This window comes from Chroicocephalus ridibundus, chromosome 3 (assembly GCF_963924245.1).
Source record: "Chroicocephalus ridibundus chromosome 3, bChrRid1.1, whole genome shotgun sequence".
Taxonomy (NCBI): Eukaryota; Metazoa; Chordata; class Aves; order Charadriiformes; family Laridae; genus Chroicocephalus; species Chroicocephalus ridibundus.
Genome location: NC_086286.1, coordinates 19,431,935 through 19,454,433, shown reverse-complemented (window position 1 = coordinate 19,454,433; position 22,499 = coordinate 19,431,935). Strand labels below are relative to the sequence as shown.

General features: G+C 47.0%; 1 protein-coding gene across 1 annotated transcript in view; it reads left to right on the top strand.

Moving 5' to 3' along the window:
* LOC134512673 (mitochondrial amidoxime reducing component 2-like) overlaps positions 1–22,085 on the top strand; it is a 40,387-nt gene extending 18,302 nt beyond the window's left edge. Inside the window, exons 10-12 of the mRNA XM_063328249.1 lie at positions 3,685–3,743; positions 13,118–15,133; positions 17,468–22,085. The gene's annotated coding sequence lies outside the window, so the exon portion shown is untranslated. The remainder of the gene's footprint in view (positions 1–3,684; positions 3,744–13,117; positions 15,134–17,467) is intronic.
* The last annotated feature ends 414 nt before the right edge of the window (positions 22,086–22,499 follow it).

Below are 22,499 nucleotides of genomic sequence, written 5' to 3'. Positions count from 1 at the left end.
GGTACCTAGCTGCGCTTAGGTACCAAGCTGTAGAAGCTTCTTTGGTGCTCCAGGGAGTATTTTTGTCTTGTGCTCGGTTTTGTGGGGTAGAGACGCCTTTAGCTCCACTTCCTTTGAGGTGTGGGTTGTAGTTGTCTCCTTTTCTGAAGCAAAGGTTGGCGATAACGGTGTGTTGTCATCACAGGTAGCCAGGGCTGTTCCACAGCTTCTCTGCAATGGAGGGAAAATTGCATTTTGTTCCTTCGTGGAGGGGGGCAAAAGGCTCATCCAGGATTTAATGCTGTCTGCTGGAACAGGAATAGGAATGGCTTCTCTGCGAGGCACCCTATCTTCCTAACTTTATTGCAGCCCAAGCAGCCTGGCCTCATAAAGAGACAGGATTTAAGCAGACACATTTCTACAGCAGCCCTCAGTTTGTGGGTAACTGAGCGGCAGAGCTCGTCCAGGTTAGGCATTGGGAAAACCTTTCTGAGTGGCGAAGAGGGGGAGAAGCTGGTCTGGATTGTGCAGGCATCAGGAGAGGCTTTGCTATTGGAGATCTTTACGGCAAGTTTGACAAACCTTTACCAGAAATAACACAGTAGTGGATTCTGCCTTAGGACAGGGATTAAGCTGGATGATTTACCACAATCCTTTCCACCCACTTGTTCTGTTTTTTTTGAATTGCTACTTTAGTCTGTAAATTCTTTCTATGTGTGCAAGTGCAGTGCCTACAGTAGTGATGTCCTCTCTCAAGGGCGTTGGCAGCATGGGCATGTTATGACCTCCCTTTTCCCTGCTAATAAAAACATGTGAGGCTGTGCTGGTGCGCTCTCCCAAACAGAAGTGGTCTTTAGGGGATGTAAGTAAAAGGTATGTGTAGGTATAGCACAGTGGGCAGGGCCTGGAAAGCTGTTCAAAATGTCATAGCTTACGGGTTCAGCCACTTAACATTATAGATCTGGAATTTTAAGTCGTTAAAAATAAATGCTAATTTCTGCCTATGCTGGAATAAATAACTTTGGATAGAAAACTCTGTACAAAGAATAAACAGGCTAAAAGTGATTTAGCTTGTTATTGAACTCTCCTTGCACTTTCTGGAAAAAACAAAACAAATAAACAAAAACCCAACCTCGGGTATATGTAATCTGTGGATACAATGAAAAGCTGAATTAGCTTCACATGTCCAGAGAGCACAACAAACCTGTGTGGTTTTACTTCAGTTTTCATTTATACTTGTCAAAACTCACAGCACAATATGGGACATTTTCACCCTCAGTTTCCACTGGAAATTGCTTTTAGAGTGACTCATTCCTTCTTTGTGTTCTTTTTGTGGTTCCTGACATGTTCCACATTTCAGTAGCTCTTCATTTGAATACACGCAGCCTTTAGTTACCTTCTTTGAACTGCTAAGGGTTTGTAAGCCCTAACAAGCCATACATCCGCCATCTCCAAGAGCAAGACCTGAAACTGAAGAATCATTTCACCTGCATAAGATGAGTAGGGTATGAGTTTGGTTGGATTAGATGATCTGGAAGGTCCCTTCCAACCTGGGCAATTCTATGATTCTATGACTTGAGATCTCAGCATGCTACAGATGATCTTTGCTTTTCTCCTTTCTTCAAAATGTTTTCGTTGAACAGTATTGCAGGGATTTGTGCTGCTTCTTCTTCAGAGCTTTGGGTTTTTTTGTGTGAGCTGTTTACCCTGATAAACTTTCCGCACAGGAGCATCCCTGGTTTTGTTACCGTGTTATGTATATACAAAAAATGCAGCACTGGAAACGTATCACTTCTGCGGCGAGACGTGTTCCAGCTGAAGTCCCCATCCAAGAAATCCCTATGCTGTCTGCTGCTGTGTACCTGCTCACCAGGACATCTGCGTGGGTAAATGAGAGCTCTGTCTATAAGGGACTTCAGTGCAAATAAACTGAACTCTGCCACTTTCGTCCATCTTACAAAACTCATAAACTTCTCGCAGATAAAAGAATTCAGCATGAGCTCTCTAGCCTGTCTTAGTACTGTGCGTGAACTTTAAGCTCCCATAAATATAACAAAGTGTAGGTTTCCAGGAAAGGGAATCATTAATTTGAGGGACTGATGTCCTTTGCTGCATCCTGGAGGACAGATCCAGCTGAGGATCCTTCACTCTTGCCTGGAGAGACTTTGCATTTGGCAGCCCTAGGTCCTAAATCTGTGCTAGCTCTACGGTTGTCAGCAAACTGTTCTCCTACCCCTATCCTTTTCCAGATGTTCAAGAAGCAATGCTGCATTTTACTCTTATTGTCAGCTGTTTGACAGTGCTGCTGCTTTTTAAATAAATACAAAAGTTAAGATCTTAAATCACTGATAAAGTATAAATACACTTTAAAGCCACATTTGAGTAGAGTTGCTGTTGCTCACCTGTCAGGGCTCTGTTGCTGTTACTGGAGCTCAGATCACCCTTGGCTGAAGGTTTCAGGGAGCTTTGCTTTGCTCCCCTTATTATTTAGATGTTTGGATATTACTGGAAATGCAATTCTTTTGGCTAGGATCTTGGGAGAGATCTCCCTCTCCCATGTGCTGCTTGTGGTTGTTTTAAGGTTGAATTGCCTGCCCTGGGTATCAATGCAAGTTTTGCCATTGTTTTCAACAGCAAGAGCATCAGGCCTTTAACCGTTGAAGTTTTTATGTGCTTTCCTTATTCTACATCATTTCGGTTCACTCACTGAACCCTAGGAGAAATGTATAATAAAACTGCTGAAAGATGCCAGCCATACTAGGCAACCTGTAGCCTTCCTAATTCTCCCAGATATACCTCTCTGCTCCCTGCGAATCCAGAAAGTGCCCAGCTCTTTTGGTACTGAACGAGGGGTTTCTAATGATGAGCTGGGAGAGAAAGCAGGGCTTTGCATGTCCGCAAACAGGCATTGCAAACACATTATACTGCAATATATTTAGCTCTCTTTTGTGGCTGGGGGAAGAGAAGTGCCAGTTAAAAACTGTGCTTTAGAAACAGCGTTTCTGCTTTTCTGGTGGTGAGTTTGACTTTTACTGGTACTTGAGGCACAACTTAGATGATCTTTCTCTGAATCATCTTAAAAAGCTGGTTTCACTGGTCTTATCTTAAAGCATCGGCTGCTTGGAGGTGCCTTCTTGAAAACTTCCCACCTGGCTGCAGGGTCCAGCAGAGGAGTCGGGAGTTAGTGAGGCCAAACCACCCTCAAGAGCTGCCTCTGTCTTTCTCCTAACTACGAAGAAAGCAAAGGTAGTCTGGTATGTGGTGTTGGGTGGGAGGAATTCAGGCTCCCACTTACAAACTGAGCAAGGGAATACACTTTCAGCTATCTGACAGTATTCTTTTTCCTGAAATAACTACCCAATTCCCTTCTGGTTTGGATTTTGCCTTGCATAGACCTCTGGAAAAATATTATCCCTGTACAGGTGTTATGACTTGCCATACTTTATTTATTCTTTCCTGTCGTGTCACCAAGTGATATATTGATGTTCGATCTTCAGGTTTTCTTTACAACGTGACCTTACTCCTAGTAGAACAACAGTCCTGAAATGAATATCAAGAATATTTTAGACCATATGTTTTATGTGATCAGCAGAGTAATAAGGCGGAAGGAATATGACAAGGAAGGCAGTTCTTGTTTACTGTACCCTTTCTGGCAGATCAGCACAACTAGAACACGGCTTTTCTTTCTTTTCTGTGCCATTATAGCTTGGACAATGTCCTGAAAAAATACCGTCAAGCAGAAGGAATGTTGTAAAATGGCTGTGGTGAGTCATTTCGTCATGAGCATCGCTATCTGTATTTATTCATTTGCTTTCCTCACCACCTGTCTGCTCTCCCTACACTAATCTGTCGTTATTTTACTTCGTCTTTACCCACTGGTGCTCGTATGGTTGTTCCTTGCCCTTGCTCTCTTTCCTAATAACACCCACGAGTTACTGTACCTGGTGGTGGATAATTCTTGCTCGGATTCCCACTGACTTCCACAAGACCTTGTTTTCACCTGCTTTTCCTAAAGGAGTAGATACTCTCGCAGGTGCTACAGTGGCAGAGAGCAAGTGCCACAGCACCGGGCTCTGCTGCCCTCTCAGAGATGCCCAGCAGATCCTTGGGCAGGGCCTTGCGAGCTGGAGCTTGGAGTGCCTCTGTGCAAGCCCCGAGAGGAGGTACAATCATAGAGTTGTCTAGGTTGGAAGGGACCTTTAGGATCATTGAGTACAACCAGTAGCCTAACGCTGACAAAACCACCAGAGATGCGCCCTCCCGCAGCCGGCCCGTCGCTGCCTCTTTGTAAGACCCTAAAGCAACAAACGTGGCTCTGTCTGTGAGCCTAACCGCGTGCAGGAGAAAGGAGAGGAAAGGCAGTGTGATCTGGCAACAGGATATTTAAACAAGAAATGCTACATCAGCCTTTGAGATCTAGTGATTCTGCTACAGGAGCAGCTTTTATCAAAAGAGGGGCTGGAAACTGTTCAGAGAAAGTCTGCTGAGGCTGGAGACGTAGGATCTCCCAAAGCGAGAACGAGCACACAGCGTGGTAGCAGGTGTGGGTATCAGTGCCGGCTTCCAGCAATAAAGAATATGTTGGGGCAGCAGTTGTCTACTGCTGTATCACTGATGTGCTGGGTATAGTCAGCCCTTTCTCAAACCGGACCGCTGGAAAAGAGCGTGGTCAGAGCACCAGAGAGGTTTAATCATCTGGGACAAAAAGGGGTATGGGAAGGTGAAATAAATCAAAAGATGATTTCATGTACATTACCATGTACATAATGTACATTTCCTGTACATTACTGTCACGTACATGACAGTACCAGTCAGCCTTTTTAGGAAAAGAAAGCAAAGGCCTCAATCTTTTTGCTAGTGTAGCCACATTAGTGTAGCGTTAGTGTAGTGGGTGTCAGGAGGATGGGGCCAGGCTCTTTTCAGTGGTCCCCAGGGACAGGACAAGAGGTAACGGGCACAAACTTGAGCATAGGAAGTTCCACCTAAACATGAGGAGGAACTTCTTTACTTTGAGGGTGGCAGAGCACTGGCACAGGCTGCCCAGAGAGGTGGGGGAGTCTCCGTCTCTGGAGACATTCAAAACCCGCCTGGACGCGTTCCTGTGCAACCTGCTCTGGGTGACCCTGCTCTGGCAGGGGTTGGACTAGATGATCTCCAGAGGTCCCTTCCAACTGTATGATTATATGATTATTTGGTTCCATTAACTTATTAGAATTATATTAGAAATAATATCGTCCAGTCATTATTACTATTGAAAATGAATATATAGAATGAATTTTTCCACCTATCTGCATAATATAGTATACTTTCTGTTGCAGATGGGACTGTAACTCAGATATTCAAAAGGTGGACACTCTTTTGAGGATATGTGACCTGGAGAAGGCTCAACCTTTTGTGAGTGATAGCTCTCACTTTTTACTCATGACTGCTTCATTCTGTGGTTTGAATAAGCAGATCAGTCCTTGTGCAAAGGAGCGATATTTTCCGTGTGTATATTTACAGTGCATTTCATGCATAAGCGCTCAAATCAATTGAAATGCTAAAAAGTTCATTTAATTCACATATTATTTTTTTCGAAGGAGTCTAGATATACATGACTTCATGTTATGGTTTTTCATTTTGATCAGCTCCTGGCCTTTATGTTGTATATGTTTTGCACACCTCCATCCCTAAACTCAGTCTGCAGCCACAAAAAAAACCCCAACCCAAAACAAACCACAGTTCTCAGGTGAGTCACGCACTTGAAAGAAGAGGTGATTGCCTTTTGAGGTATGTCTATCCAAAGCAACATTGACTAGATTCCTTCTACACGGACTTTTGTATTAGCTGGTTAAGTATCTTGAGAAGTAGCTCATGCTAATGGAGATAAATGTGTTGGAAGGGTGGTGATGCACATTTTTATCCATCTCTTTCCTGGCTGTAGCTTCATGATGGGAATCAGGATTTCCCTATTCTCCTGAATTTCCTCTTTGCAGTGGCTTACACAGAAGAGCCAATAGTCTTGTTCACTTTTTGTTTTCTTAATGATTATCTCTTCGTTTTTCTGTTAGTGAAAGTAAACAGGTGGGATTTTACCTATGGGCAGCCTATAGCTTATAGAACTGGCGTAGTCATTTAGAGGAGAGCAGTGGAGCGAAATGGATGAGGCTTTTGTTTAGACGGGGATTCTGTTCCTAGCTCTGCCTAAAGTGGCCCTGCGCAGCCTTTCTGAGCTCTCCTGTATTTTCTCTCTGACATGGCTGGATTGATACTTGCTTTCTTCAAAGTAGGGAGGTGGAGCTGTGCTTAGTAATAAACCGTCCGAAGTGCCAGTATCGATAGGCATACCCAGGGGAAGAAGTAAAAGCAGGACTCCTGGATCTTTCCCTCCAAGCCTTTCCCTGGTTTGCAAGGCACTTCGGCAATCCAGCTGCTCTTCCAGTAACTGGGTTTGCTGGTTTTATTCGGTTGTTTTTATAAACGATGGAGAAGGCACAAGTGGGTTCAAGAAACATGCTCAGAGTGGGTAGGTAAAGCCTCTTTAGAAGTGCTTAAAAAGCCTACAAAAAGTGAGATTCTTCTTTTTTCAGTGAGTGGATTTCACAGCGGTGCCACACCACCGCTCCAATCCCGCTGGACTCTCTTCTTGTCAGAATCTGAATTCTTACTACAAACCTAGAAATATAACAAGCTTTTTAAAGTTACCCTGTTAAAACAGTGTAATTTTTACTCCTTATTTCTAGAAGTAGATGCAAGTCAGTGTAAAGGGTGAAATATTTCCTAAAGTATGCAGGCTTTTTTTTTTTGCATTCAGGCTGAAAAAGAAAACAAAAATAAACTGAGGCTGATCGATCCGAGTAAATATCAAAAAGTTAGGGTGGGGTTTTTGATTTGCTAGCAATTTTGAAAAATCAAAATCTCTAACTCCATAATCACTTCTTTTTGGGATCGCAGATGGCATCATGAGAATCTAGCCTGAACACAACAGGAACGTCAGCATAAAAGGCTTTACTATTTCAGGTTTTTCTCAGTTTTATTTCATCTAGAAATATTAATTGAGTTCAGATGTAATTTGGTGGAGTCCTGAGTAAAGTATTTTTCTGCTGTCTGCATTTATCCTAAGCTTTAGTGTTCCTCATCAGCTTTATCATGTAGAGGAAACACTTTAAATAATAATAGTAAAAAAATCTTAGCTCTTCTCAGAGCAGCTCTTTTTATGTGCTTGCTTTGCACTTGATTACATTGGGTTTATGTCCAGATTTTCTCAGTTCCTTTTGTATGGCAGTTTTCTGTGGTTTGGATGCTTCTTTCGAACCAAAGAAGGCAAAAAGAGCATAGATTAAAGAGAGCTGGAGGTGTGCTATTTAAACCGCTTTAAATCTTACTCATTTGTGGTTGAAAAAGCTTTCAGTGTTAACAACTTTGTTAGGGACTAGGGTAAACGACCACTGCAAAATGAGAAAAATGTAATTTAATCAGAGCAGATTACTTGCGTGTATTATTGCGACCAAAATGTGTATCTGTATCCTCAATACGCCATATACAGGGAGGCTTACTGGGGGTTTCATGGGCTGAATTTTGAGCAAGAGCTAGATTTTTAGTTGCTTGAACGACCTTTTCTCTGCCCCAGTCTCCCATCTCATCATCACCCCAGCCCCGAGTCTTTGATATTTTGACACCTGCCGGTTGAATCCGGTTAATTAGTCCGTATGTTGTTGTTTATTTCAATAAAAATACCAGATTACTTACTGAGAAATTAAGCAACGTTTTCAGCCTCTGAGCACAGCCTCATGGGACAGCCAAGGACAGCTGTAAAGTTCTTCTTTTTAAAAAGTTCTGGTTAATGTCAGCTGAGAAAGCTCTCAGTAAACAAATGAATAATTGATTGCTCAGCTTTCACATAGCTACTGCGTTTCTGGGCTCACATGACTCATTTGTGAACCATTCCTGTCGTCCTAATGCCATAACATTGGAGAAATGATGATTGTTTCTTGGAGGATTCTTCTGTGGACATAGTTGCCAAGACCAAAGCTGTAATGGTTTGTTATTATGACCTTTGTTATTCCATTAGGCTCAATAGCTTTAAAAAAAAAATGATGTGTACATACTTTAGGAAAGTTTTTACCCTTTACATTGACCTGACATCATAGTTTATACTACAAAATGTATTAATGACAAAGTAGTGTTTTCATGTCAGGAGGACAAATTTTAACAACTATAATCTGCCCTTAGTCATCATAAATACAAATGTATTGGTAAAGCAGACCTTGTTAACGCAGCCAAGACAAATGCTACACCATATTTCAAATCAATTGAAGCACTAGTCTATACAGTCCGCAATTTTTTTGTGTAGCTTCAAATACGTTATTGTCAAACCGCTGTTAACATGCGTGTTCCAGCGGGTATTGTAGAACAGTAATGACCTGTCGGATGCAAACAACCTAGGTCGTTTTTCTCAATTACTTGAAGATGTGTAAATGTCTTTGAGGACGTGGAAGGGCACAGGGAGCATCCAATTAATATTATTTCAATGGTTTTTTTTAATACTTGAAAAATCAACAGTAAAAAAAACCTTGTGAACATGACAGTGCTTGCAAATTGCCTGGCACAGTAAACAGTTTAATTTGCAATAAATTATGTGCATTGTAGTTAAGTGAGGTACACCCTATTCAGAACCCCCTGCTCACTGCAGTGATGATATAAAGGAGGCTCGCTGCTTTCGCTTGCTCTAGCTCTTCAAAGCCAATAAGCTGTCCGCGAGTGCTCCTTTCTGCTTCTGCTTCCATAAATTCATTAGCTATATGCAAAAGGCAGGTTTGCTTTCTTCCTCGGCTTACACCCTTCCTCAGGCACACGGATCTCTCGGGGGGGAAGCGTGGCACTCTGGAAAAAGCTATGGAAAGGAAAGGGCTACCTGCTTTCTTCCAGCTCCCGTTCGTGTTTTCTAGCTAGCGTTTGCAGAGCCGTTGGCATGTGGATGGACCTGCTCTGAGAGGCCCTGAGGAAATGTGTAAGGAACTTTTGGTCTCTGTTTTTTTCCAGTGTCTTCCGGGGGGGGGAACTGCCTGTCACTGTACCCATCTCCAACACCAGCGTGCTAACAACACAATGGAGTCTCTCCTTGTGGAGGCTTTGCTGTGAGGAGTTCATGCAGAGAAAGGAAGTAACGAGCTTCCAAAACTCTTTCCTGGATTTGCAAGGAGGTAGATTCGAGGCAAATCTGGGTGTTTGTGCGTGGGGTTGGGGCAAAGAGAAGCTGCTTCACTCTGCTGGCAGGAGGTGTTGAGCTGACCAAAGAGACGTTTACGGGAGAAATGCACCAGAAGGTCTCGCTCCTGTTAACAGTGGTACTGAAGAAATATTTCTGTCACTTAAAAATGACGCTGCAGTGAGAATACTTGTCCTAACCAGAATGTAAGCTGAGGAAAAGGTATTTACTGCTACAAAAGAGTGATGAGGAATTCTTAATGTCAGGGAGCAAGAAGAAACTTAGCTTAGCATCTCTCTGCAAGGAGAAAACCTCCAGTGCATGTTGTTCACCCGTGCAAATGGATAAGAGAATACTTAGAGACTCATTTTTCTGGTTTTAGACCCTAAATCCTTGCGGAAAACAGTATGGGTCTTAGGAATCCTGGATGCAAAATTATCATGCTTCTGCTTGGTGCTGTTTAACTGCTGAATTAATCAAGTACAATTGCTTAAGGCCCTGGAGGAAAGGATGTAATAAATCTTGGGAGTATTTGTTCTGGTTTATGGCTGGGAGAAGCTGCGTAACATTAAATCAGATGTTATAAACATTTGCAGTGGCACATTTTCCTTGCTGGGGGCATTGTGGCATGAGTCTTGAGAAACTGAAGAGGGTATGTGCCTATGGGCTGCGTGCATTTCTTTGGGTTTTTCTGTTGGTTTTTTTTTTTTTTTCCCCCCTAATCGACGGCATTGCTTTGCCGAGGGGTGGGATGGGGCTGGTGTCTCTGGGAGCCGCACGCTGTACGTCCGGCACTGCCGGGTAGATGGCAGTCGGAGACAGCAGACGGTGCAGGGAGCCCTGCTCTGGGCTGAGCCTCCTGCCTGCTTCCCCGGCCTGCCTGCCCTGGGCATGGGGGGCAGACAGCACCCCCCCATCCCCAAATCAGCTTGCACTTAATTGGAGAGACAGGGAGATTGACTCATTGTACCTAGAATCTGATATTCCTCTGGAGTCGGGCAAATTGCTGATGGTACGTGGCGCTTTTCCTTGGCACTGGGAGCAGGAACTGCAGGGACACGCAACAACCGGTTGCAGAATTGTCCTCCTTTAAACTTGTATCTTCCCTGAGTGTAAAATGGAGCTGCCTTGCATTGTTTTCCCCGCTGCAGTGGGGGACGGTCCCGGCGTGCTGCGCCCAGCAGAATGTGCGCTCTTCTCATCCGCGGCACGTCCTGCCCTGTGGGACCTGGGTCGCTGGAAGCAGAGGAAGGAGGCAGATCCTCTTCTCTCAGAGAAGACACGTGCCTCCCATTCTAGCAAAGGGAGCTTTGTCTCCACTTCAGGGGACAAATGCCCTGAGACAATTGTGGGTTTTTTTTTCTCCTCATTTACAAGTACCTGAGCAGCCTGGTTGCACCACGCTTGCTCGGTGCCTGCTATGCTCTGAGCCCTTCAAGGCTGCTTAGGACCTTTAGAAAGCGTAAATGTTGTCAGCCTGGATGAGGTGCCGAGGCTGGACCCCTCTTGTTCCAGGGAGGGGGAAGGGTGAGCTGATGTGTCCCGGTGAGCCCTGAAGGGCCAGCCCTGCTCCTTCTGCTGCAGCCAGGGATGGGTGAGGAGCTGCGGCTTCTGTGCCCCAGCATCCCTCGACAGGAGTCGCTTGTTGGCTCACTGGGAGAAGGGCGCTGTGATTATGGCATTGCCCTGGGACTCTGCAGCCCTAGACCTGGTGCCAAGAGCTGGTGGTGGTTGGTGCTCCGAGGCCAACACCAGAACTGGGAAGGCCTGGGCTGTTCCTCAGGGAACGCCAAGCCCCCATGGCACAAGGTCGTCTTCTTGCTCGGGTATTTGAGAGCCTCTGCGTGAGGGGAGGATGCAGCTGGCTGAATTGCTGGAAAGGGTCCCTTGTGAAATGGCTGCAGAAGCTGCATTGCAGAATTCGAGATTTTATTGTTCCACTTGTTTAAAGGGAGACAGAAGAGGAAAGGTGGACGGGCTCTTGTGGTGGGAAGAACCTGGTGATCCCCGTATACAAGTCTGAGTCTGCAGCCAGCCTGAAACAAAAAGTGAACAACCCTGTTTACATCAGGGCTGCTTAAAAAATGTCAGTTCCCTCCCTTGGCTTACTGCTTAAAGGTGTAGCTGTTGTTTCAAGTGTTTCAGTATTTCATGGGCACACTGCTGGTTATGAGGTGGGACGGTGGGCTGGGCAACCAGGGACAAGTGTCTGCTGACAAGGCTGAGCAGATGCTGTTCATCCATCTCCTTGGACTGTAAAAGCCCAGCAGGGACCAGTGTCATTACCTTTCTTGTGCCAGTCCCCAGTCTGGTCCCAGTGCTCCTGCGTGTGCTGGGTCATCTCACCCAGCTTCTGCAGGCTCCCCAGACCTTCCCAGTAGGAACTGCGCAGTCACCAGGCAGCGTATCAATGGGGAAATTGGATGTGCCTTAAAAACGCAGCTGAAAACATAAGCAATGTGAGATGGAGCTGCATCTGGGGAGAGAGCCGGGGGCTCTTCTGCTTCACGCCTTGCAGTGGCTGCAGCATAAAGCACATCCCTGGAGCTGCACAGGGATGGAGCCGCCTGCCACAGCAGCCTTGCAAATGCCCCGGCTGGCTGCTTCCCACCTGGTGTTGGAAATCTCATTAGGAAGGTGCTCCCAGCTGAGGGGCTTTTTCTCATTAGAGTGATGTTTTTGCCGTGTTTCCTATAGGGTTGGTGAGAGCACAGCTCGCGAGCATCTGGATGTGCTTGGGCAGCGGAGGAACTTTCGGGCGGCCAGGCAGGAGCTGCAATGCTGAAATGCCTTGGGTTTTGCCTATCGCAAAACCTCAAATTTAAACAAATACATTCCCGGCTCTGGTTGCGGCTGTGCCGGGGATGCTGCTGGTGCCTGTGGGCGCAGCCTCGGCCGGTGCCGCCGTCTCTCTGCTCCCTGGTGCCTGCCCTCCCCGTGCCAGCGCAGCGGGGCTGCCTGGGACACATGGGACCACGCGTGCACGTCTCGTACCTGGTGCCTCTGTCCTGACAGCGCAACACCACACCGGTTTTGTTTGTAACAGCTGTAGAGAGCAGCAAGGCCACACCGTGAAGTATAATCATTTTTTTTTTATTAGAACAATTTCCTGGGGAGCTTTTTTTTTCCCCTCTTTTTTTTTTTTCTTCCTCTTTTTCCTTCTGTAACTTTGCTTTAGGTTTTAAGAGGAGAAGGAAAATAATAAATAGTCTAGAGAAAATAGATTGGCGGGACCATGTCGTATAACACTGGAACAAAGGGGCATTCAATGAAATTAAAAGGTGGCAAATTCAAAACAGATCAGAGGAAGTATTTTTATACAACCTGTGTTCAGACGGAGGAGCTCCCTGCCACAGGAGATAGCGAAGGCCAGCAATGCGGTGGGTTTTGGAAAGGGATGATGTTTGGGTGGGCAGTGTGAATGCTGAGACTTAGCAAAGTCAAGAGAGGATGGGTTGTATTAATGGGGTAGAAATACTAAGCTTTCAGGCAAAAGATGGCCTTTGATTGTCACTGGCTAGGATCTGAAGTGGGACAGGTTACTTCAGCACTTGGTGGGACTCCGGGAGCAGATCTGAACATCCCTGGGACACAGCAGTGATGTGAAAGGGTTGTGCAGGGAGCCTGCGGCAGCACCAAAATACAAGCACGGGTACCCTCAATGCCAGGCGCGGGGCCGCCCTTCCTCTCGCAGCCAGGCTCTGGCTTTCAGAAGTGCTCTTCTTGTGGCCAAGGTGAGCAGGGCTTGGCCACAGACACTCTGGACTTGCCTCTGGTGAGAAATTGTAATTGCGAGTGTCAAGAAACTTGGGTTTTATTCCTCTGCTTCAGTGTTGTTATAAAAATAAATCTCTTTGGAGATATTCATAAAAGTTAATGGAAGTCTTGAATAGAGCTTTTTTTTTTTTTCCTCCTACCAACCTAATAAAACGTATTGCTTTTTCTCCCAAGTATTTTTATATTAGCAGGCGGTGGCTGCCGCTGGAGGAGAACCGTTCTAGCACTACAAAATGACTCCAGATGGAGACCCTCTCGCCGGCCGCTGACTTCAGGCCCAAGCAAAGCCGAAACATAATGCTTGTCCTGATGGTCACCATCCTCGGCCAGGAAATAGGGGAATGCGTTTGGCTCGGGCAGCAGCAGCGTTCTCCCCTTACGAGACGTCTGATTTATTGTATGTCTGTTAAAACTATAGTTTTGGAATAATTTTTAGATTTGCTTTAAGAAAAGGAAGAAAATGAAGATGAATGAAATGGGACTGGTGCTCTGGGCTTGACAGGCGTAGCACAGAGATCAGTCCCCATAGACTTGGTGCTAAAAGTCACACTGAACGTCTGCATCCAGTGTTCCTGGCAGAGCATTTTTCCATCTGCTTGGGAAAGTCACCGCCGCTCGCTCCCAACAGCTGATGCGGGGATGCAGCCAAAGCTTCCTCCTGGCAGGCTGAGCCTGCGAGGGATGTGGTGCCCACCGCCACTGGGACCAAACGCCATCAAAAAAAATTAAAAATATAAAACCTGAGTGGTGCCCGCTGTGCAGGGAACGAAAAGAAACCTTTTTCCTGCGTGCAGAGGTAAATCACTGCTGCGGCAGCAGCAAGGCAAGGGGCTGAGCAAGCCCAGGACAAGCTCAGCCCTGCTCGGGACATCTCCGCAGAGCATCTGGTGTCCAAACACACTGCTGCAGCACCAGGAGGGCATCCAGGCTGGAAAGATGATACAACCTCCAGGATACGCAGCAGCAGTAATGGGATAAGGATTTTCTGTGCCTCAGCACTGAAGTGCTTTAGGGTTTACCTATCACGGTCTCAAATCCAAACAAAGAAAATCCTGTCTCTGGTGAGGCAGCGAACAGATGCTGCCTCTTGTTCCTTCTGCTCTGGAGAAGGCAAAGGAAGTTATCTATTAGCTGATCCAAGCTAAAGCCTATAGTACAAAGGATCTTTGCGTCACCCCCCATTTTCACTCTTGCAGAAAACCCACCCGTTCTCGTCTCGCAGACGCTTTGTGCGCGTTGCGTGTTTTCTTTGGCAATGACTCGCGCTACGCTAAATTTTGATTCTCTCCTTTTACTGTGGTCTGCCAGGGTTTCTGCGCTTTTCTAAGTGACCCACACTTAAACAGCATGTCCTGGCTGCCACGCCGTTGTTCCGTACACGTGTGGCATCGCCGCTATTGCTGCTGGACTGTTTGTCTTTTGATTACGTGGGGCTTGATGATTAAACCTCGACAAGCCGTTAGGTTCGCGTGAGTTTTCTTCTCCTGCAGCAGCTGAGCCTGGCAGGTGACTTGGGCATCGTCGTGCCGTGGGGGGCTACATACACATGTAGGAAGTTCGCAGGGGAGGTTTTTCTAAGCTTTCCTTTAGAAAAGGAAATGGTGAGCTGTAAACGCGGTCTCAAAGCCAAGCATTTCATTTTTCTGTTGTCCTCATGGCAACACGCTGAGGATCAGCTGTGCGCTACCATTTTTTCCCCCCCTTCAGAAAAAGCTGAGATTTCAAGGAGGTGGATTGTAATCCATTGTTGGTTACCAGTTCTGTCGGGTTTCCTTTCGCCACTGAAAACAGCCAACAGGAAAGTAATTACAGGAGCAGATGTGACTTGTGACGTAAATGTTACTTCTGGCCTTTTCTTTCTTTTCTTCTTTTTTATTTATTTTGTTTTTTTAGTAATCCAGTGGGGTGATTCCAAAGCAAGTCAACTGGTACGTGGGACACATGAGCCTATGGTGATCATTTCAAGCTTTTCCTTGACTTAGTCAGGCCCAGGGACAGTTTGCAATACCTTCAAGGCACTTTTTCAAATGAAATTAGTAAGAAAGACACATTTTTCCACGCAGCTTCAATATGTGCATCCTGTGTAACTGCCTGTGAGAATCCCACTGCTCTGTCTGCTGGCGTACTGGTGTCTCTGTCCTGAGCAAGATATTGAAGTGCTGCTTGTAATTCCTTAGGAGTAGTAAATCAGTAAGTATTTTACATCTCACGTTTCTCTTGAAGCCAAGTTAATTACATAGTCTAAAGTCTGGAAATAGAGACTTTTAAATCACCTCGTTTTCAGGATGTCATGTAATTTCTGCTGAATCAGATGCAGCTGTATGAGAGTAAGTGTGTTTGTGACCTTTCTAGATGCTCACTTGCCCAGGCTTTTTGTAAGGATAAGCCCAGTGAGTTGTCACATTTGATGTCCCTCTATGCCCGTGCCGAGGCTAGCAGTCCAGCTGACCACTGGCCCCTTGGCACAGCCCCTTCCTCGAGGGGTCTGGCGTCAGTGGGTGACCTCGGGGTTGTGAACTGTCCCCCCAGGCAGCTGCAGGCCCACTGCTTGTGTCTTCCTGCACCAACAGCTGGATGTGTCTCTGAGCTTCCTCGGTGCCAACGCAGCAGTGCCTCGGTGCTGTCCTCGAGCTACACCCCAGCCTCGGAGGCTCAGAGCAGTAACCACAACTGCTGCAGCCCCAGGAGTCAGGCCCTGAGGATGCACATCTCTTTATGCACAAGACTTTAATTCTTACAGAATGGTTTGGGTTGGAAGGGACCTTGAAGATCGCATAGTTCCAACGTCCTGCCATGGGCAGGGACACCTCCCACCAGACCAGGCTGCTCAAAGCCCCATCCAGCCTGGCCTTGAACACCTCCAGGGATGGGGCAGCCACAGCTTCTCTGGGCAACCTGGGCCAGCGTCTCACCACCCTCAGAGCAAACAATTTCTTCGTAATATCTAATCTAAATCTCCCCTCTTTCAGTTTAAAACCGTTACCCCTCATCCTATCGCTCCACTCCCTGATCAAGAGTCCCTCCCCATCTCTCCTGTAGGCCCCCTTTAGGTACTGGAAGGGGCTATAAAGTGTCCCTGGAGCTTCCTCTTCTCCAATTCTCTCAGCCTGTCCTCATAGCAGAGGTGCTCCAACCCTCCGATCATTTTTGTGGCCTCCTCTGGACTCACTCCAGCATGTCCATGTCCTTCTTATGTTGGTGGCTCCAGAGCTGGATGCAGCACTCCAGGTGGGGTCTCCCCAGAGCAGAGCAGAGGGGCAGAATCCCCTCCCTCGCCCTGCTGGCCACACTGCTGGGGATGCAGCCCAGGGTATAGCTGGCTTTCTGGGCTGCGAGTGCACATGGCTGACTCATGTCCATTTCATGCCCTTTTTGCTGGCAAAGGGTTTGCTTTCATGTCCTGGGGAGGTGGCAGAGGACAGGAGGTCAATGGCTTGTCTGTGGCAGGACAAGGCTGGCAGCCACAGTTGGCAGGAGTGGCCACCAGCGCCCTGCAGCACCGAGTGGCACCTGTTTATATGAGGGCGGACTTCGTCTCACGTTAAGTTACTCATACGCTCTTATTTCTGGCCAGAAAAACGTTCTCCCAGAATGTGCCCTGCCTCATTAACAGTCCCCACCCAGGGACCTCCTTTCAACTCCGCCTTCCAGCTTCCCAGCTTCCCAGCACCTCGCCGCAGGGACCGGTCGGGGACACAATAGCTCCGGCGTGTTTATTTCATTTCACTTTTCCTCTCCGCTTGGCCAGCAGCCAGCAGAGATGTTCTCTGCAAAGATAATAGTTTCAACTTAATCATTCACCTCTTGTGTGTCTAAAAGGAGTTAAGGAGACTGGAAGTTTCCAAGAAAAATAAATGAACAGAACTCGTTCAAGGGGGCCTCTTTAAGGCTGTTTTATTGATTTAAAAAAATAAAAAAAGAGAAGCAGCAAGCTGTTCCTGCACATCACCCATGCCCTATTTATTTTTTAAATGCGTGTTTAAATTTAGAGGGACAGACACGAATAGAAGGATTATGAAGTGTTTCTCTTTGCGAAGGGATTTGCAGCATGTTTGGAGAGATGGCTCCGATGTGAAATTCTAGTCGTGTTCATTCTGGGGCTTGTAAAGCTGGATCTGGACCTTCGTAGGCCTGCATGTGGGTGACAGGCAAAACCTCGCCCGTTTATTTGGTTTTGCCAGTTTGTTTTTAAGGGGACCGTGATTCTGTCTGGTTCCATTTGGGGGTCATTCATTTCGTCACACCCTAAAGGTTTGATGTTTCAGGAAGCTGGAGGACCCAGATCCTTAATGATGGAGCCCATTGTGTTGTCTCTAGTTCAGCAGCCACTATCACTAACTTCTTTTGGAAATAAGGCCTTCGTTTAAGCCACAGAAAAAACATCTTCCTTCCACCTGGCCCAGCTGAAGGATAGTGATTAAAACCCGTATCTTTCTCATTCACATATCCTGTCCATAGAACAGTTGAGAAAAATGCATGTCCTTGGGAACTGCTGATAAAAATTAAAGGTTTCTCTCTCAACAGCATTTAACACGGACACTTTCCAGTTTTACTGGAAAAACCTGAAAAATGGGATGTTTTTGGTGAAGAAGCAAGAGAAATCCCTGCTCCCTTGTAGCTGGGGGTGGATTAAAACACCAGCAGAAAGCCTTGAACCCGAGGGATGGGCTCCTAACACGACTTCAGGGGAATCCGGACTTTTATTTAACCATCAAACTGAAAGCAATGTTACGGTTGGGTCTAAATCACAGGAACATGCCCTGGGAAGAAACGAATGCCGGCTGGAAGGAGCTGGCGGGCTGCCCTGGGCTCAGGGCATGGAGCCCAGCGGTGGGGGCTGCTTTTCTCCCCTCCGCTTAGGTTTTCCGGCTCTCTGGAGCAAGGTGGTGGGTGGCATCTCCAGAGCATCTCCAAGAGGAGAGATCGGTCCTGGCATTACTGTCGTTTCAGCCAGAGAAGGCAGAGCGGAGCCATGGCAAGAGAGCAGAGCGCAATCCACAGCGGGGATCTGCTGTAATCCAGTCAAACCAGTAACGCAGACAGGTCCCTCCTCCCCTGCTGTGTCTATTTGGTTTTCCCTACCTTCGAAGAAGCTCCTTTCTGGAAAAGAGTGAAATACCTGAATCCTTTCCTTCCCTTTCACCACCCCGGCTCCATCCTCCCAGCGGAGCGTCTGTGCGGTGCAGTGGGCTCTCTGCTGCGGTGCTGCCCTTTGCCCGCGTGTGTACGTACATGTGAATGTATTTGTACTCAGCACCTTCTCCCCGCAGGTATGGAGGGTCTCTGCTTGATCCCACCTTCGGAAAGAGGGCTTTCTTGCGGGTACGGATTGGAGGACTCACTTAAATCTCCATAAAATACTGGAAAAAAGGAATAAAGCGGTAACTGTCATCACCTATTCAGAAAAATTCCTGCAGCACAGACACCCATTTTCCAGCCTTTGATGACGAGAGGAAAAACTATCTTGCCAGGTGGAGTGTGATTTCTAATTCTTCTCTTCAGCAAACGAAGAGCCGAATTTAGCAAGTTTGGAGTGAGATGGAAGTGGAACATCCCTCCTCCTCCTCCTCCTCCTCCTCCTCTCCTCCTGCTTCCCTCTCCCCCTGGGCAAGCAGCACCCTCCTCGTTAGGGAACACAGCTTCACAGATGTGTTAATTTTCGTAAGGCTATGATGAGGCTCTGGGCCGGGCGCTTGTTTCCCTTCCCCCTCGCCGAGCGCTCCAGTAACCACACATTACCCAAGCCGAGCACTTTCTGCATGACTCAGATGTACTTTTTTTTTTTTTTTTAAAACTAGAATCCAATGGACGTTTTCCTCGCTGATACCACTGGGACTAGAAGGTCTTTTTTTTCCCACCAACCTTAAAAACATGCCGATATGCTGCAATTCTTTTTTTTCCTTTTCAATATTTTGTTGTTATTATTATTAAAACAGTACCAAGTCCCACAGCACCAAAGGATGGGATCTCTCCTGCTCTTTTCTCCCTTCGTCAACAGTGAAGGAAAAAAAAAAAAAGGGGGGGTAATTATCCATAAAAGAAAACATTGAGGGACACTTGGACCATCCCTGGTGTCTGGGCTGAACTGGGGGCACTGGTGACACAGGATGGGGCCATGGCACAGGTGCCCACGGCCTGCATCTGAGCCACCCCCACCACCATTTGGGGTGCAAACACAAGGAGGAGGGAACAGGCAAGGACTGGCGTCCCATCATCACTGCCATCCTGATGATGGGTCATGCTGGACACAACCTGCACTTCTCTTAGACCTGAGGCACCCAACTGAGCCTGGGCACGTGTTGGCCACAGGTGAAGAGTGGAAAATGCCTTAGTGGAGGCAAAGGTAGTGACCTGCAGACCTGCTGTAATCCAGGACCTTGGTCCCAAAGACAAAAAGTGCTGAAGAGACAATTAGGTTGAACGGCAAGGCAGTGAGCTCCCACACGGAGGTGTCTGAAGCCAAGGAGAGGGGTTTTGCAAGGGCTGGCACCATCTTCGGTCGCAATATAATGCAGCACATGCAACCCGCGTGGCCTCCCGTGCTGGAAGCGTAGCTCTGTGGTGGATGTCTGGGTGACTGCGTTCTCCTGTCTGCTCGGCAGCGGGGAGAGCCCAGCCCTGAGCTTCCCCTGAAACCACAAGCAACACGCGGAGCCAACGCATGTTTTCTCATGTGAATCCCGATGGTTTCAAATGAACAGGTTTGGGGCCATGGTTCCCATCTGATGTTGACTGCTCGACGTGATTATTCAACCCTGAATTACTTCCATTGACAGCCGCGCTATTTCCAGTCTCTTAGTCAGCATATACCACTCCGCTTCCCAGTCTGATGAGACCTGGATTTTCCCACACTCCCCCTTAAATGGAAACACATTGTTCATCTTCATTTTATTTATTTATTTGGTACAAAAAAACAAGATACTGCTCTAACTTTGAAGTGCTGGCTCTACAATGGTTGGTTCCTTTTCGGAGCAATGGGTTTTCCTAAAAGCCACTCTCAGCAAGATCCTTATCAAACTTTCCTTAGCAGGAGACAATGAACATTTCACAGCATGAAGAAAAAAATAAAAAGGTCGGTGAGAAGACAAATGCTCTATGTGAAGAGACAGCCAGGGTGCAGATGAGCTTCCTCAGCCTTGTAAACACAGATTATCTTCTGTCTAACCTACACTTTCTAAACGTTTTGCTCATTGAGTCCGCTCCTAAGTTTATTGAGGGGTGACAACAGGGACCTGAGCATTGTCTGGATACTTCCATCTGAGACCCATAAACGTCACCCTGATGTGTCCAAATACCAAGGGCCTTACAGCTGGGGGTGGCAATTAGGATGGGATTTGGAGGACACATGTGCCTCTGCAAGCTGCTGGGGGTAACTTTCCACCACAGGTCACATTGGACCAGTTTCCCACTAGTCTGTGAAACCGGTGGGGGACCTGCGTGGTGGCACAGTGCTTTCCTGAAACTTGGGGTGGTGGGGAGAGAAAGGGACTGAGGAAAACTCCTGGGGGAGCCTGGCTGCCAAACCTCATGGTGAAGGGGCACCATCTTCTCCCACAGCCCACCCAAAACCTCTCCTGTCTCAGGTGAATGCCAAAGGATGTTCTGAGTGGGGATGGCCCCGGAATCAGCTTGAGACCTGACCTCCCCCAGAATTGCCAGTGCCACCGGATAGCTGATCTGGGAGACAAACAACACAGTAAGGGGTTGTGTCCCCCCCTCAGGACCTGCCAAATTTGACCTGAACCCCACAGCTCAGCTCCATGAGAACCTCCGCAGGGGCAGGTGCCGGGGGTGGCCGATGCTCTGGGTCTAGGTAGGGGCTCAGGTGTTGATTTTGCTGGGAGCAATCACTGCTTTGCTTTGGCCGCATTGGAGCACCTCCGTGCAGGCGGGTGGCAGCTTTGTGTGGAGGAAACATGTCAGCTGCCGTCCGCCGTGGTTTTTTTTCTTTTAGACTAATTGTATTTTTAATTATTTGGCGGATGGTTTCGAGCCGAGACACTGTAATCAGTCAATGTTTGTTGGTTAAAATAGAAGTAAACACTAGGTTAATATAAACAGAGGAGCGCTCTGGTTTACTGCCCAGGGATAACACCGGCATTGTTGCGTGGATCCTCGTCTGAAGGCTTCGAAGATTGCTTGCTCTATTTGTTTTTCCAAAGATGGGTAACTTTGTTCTATTTGCTCAGCTTCTTATGGGCTTGAATAGACGAGAGGTAAAGTGCGGTAAAGGTGGGTCTGGCTCTGAAGGGGCCTGGAGGAAAAATGTGTTTTTGGATTCTGATCTCATCCAAAAAATGTCCTGCATTTCAGTACCCTTAGATAGCTTACACGTTGGAAATGCCAAGGAACCGGAAACTTTCGCTCCAAAGTCAACTCTGCTTTCATTAGTAATTATTTTAAGACGGCATTCAGAGAACAAAACAGTACTATGTGGAGCAGAAAGAGACCCGTGGGGAATGCGGGGCTGAGCAAGAGTTCAGCCCGCCATCCCCACTCTCACGCTGGATGTCAAGGATTAGCATCCTGAGATGCAGGCGAGGTGTTTGGGTGAGGTGACGGTGAGGGGCACAACGAAGGGGAGAAAGGAGAGCTGCCCTCCAAACCATACCAGTGGCAGCAGAGCCCTGACACTGCTGGGGAAGGCAGGCGGTGGGACAGGCAGGGCTGTGCAGGGCCATGGAGGGGCTGAGTCTGGCTCAGAAGACCCCCCCAGCAGCCACGAAGGCAAAGTCTGGGGAGCACTTGTCCTCCTCATCTCTTCATGTGGTAGAGACGTGTGCTTGGACCCATTTTACAGATGGGAAAACTGAGCCACACGTGCAGCAGAGTGAAGACGCACATTTTACTGACAAACGTGGGACTTGACTTTCTCCTTTGGACCTGACCTGGTGTCATCCCTCACCTTGTTTTTCTGTCATTGAGTCACCCCCCTGTGCCGGTAATCTGCTTCTACAAATCCTGTAGATCATTACAAGTAATATTAGATTTATCACTTCTGTATGTAGCGCGCCAATCCTGGCAGCGCGTTTTGAAAGCACAACAGCAACAAGAAGCATATGTTCTGAGAGTTGAGTTAGTGGGATTTTTTTTTTTCTGCCAAGGACAATAATTTTTTTTCCTCTTTTTTTTTTTTTTTTTTTTTCAAAATAAACATTGCGTTGGAATGTGCTGCAGCAAATGGCTTGGGCTCTATTATATTTCATGCAGCTTTCTAAACAATTTTCAACCCTGCTGGCCCGGTGTCAAACAGAAGGCAACCAACAATAGCAAAATCCCATTAAAGCTGAGAAGGTTCCTTCCTGAGGTGAACACGGCCAGAAATAGTAATCTTGGCTCTATTTTCAATTTGGCATTGGGGACTAATAATGCCTGTTCTCCTAATGGAAATTATCTAATTTCATCCAAGTGCAGCTCCAGAGAGAGCTGGGCTGACGCACAAACAGTCAATATAACAACATTCTTCTTGAAGAGCTGAACAATGGGCCTTTGGTGGGACCGTGATTAACAACGTCAAACTAAGAACAAACAGAAGGTGTAAAAATAGGCATCTGAG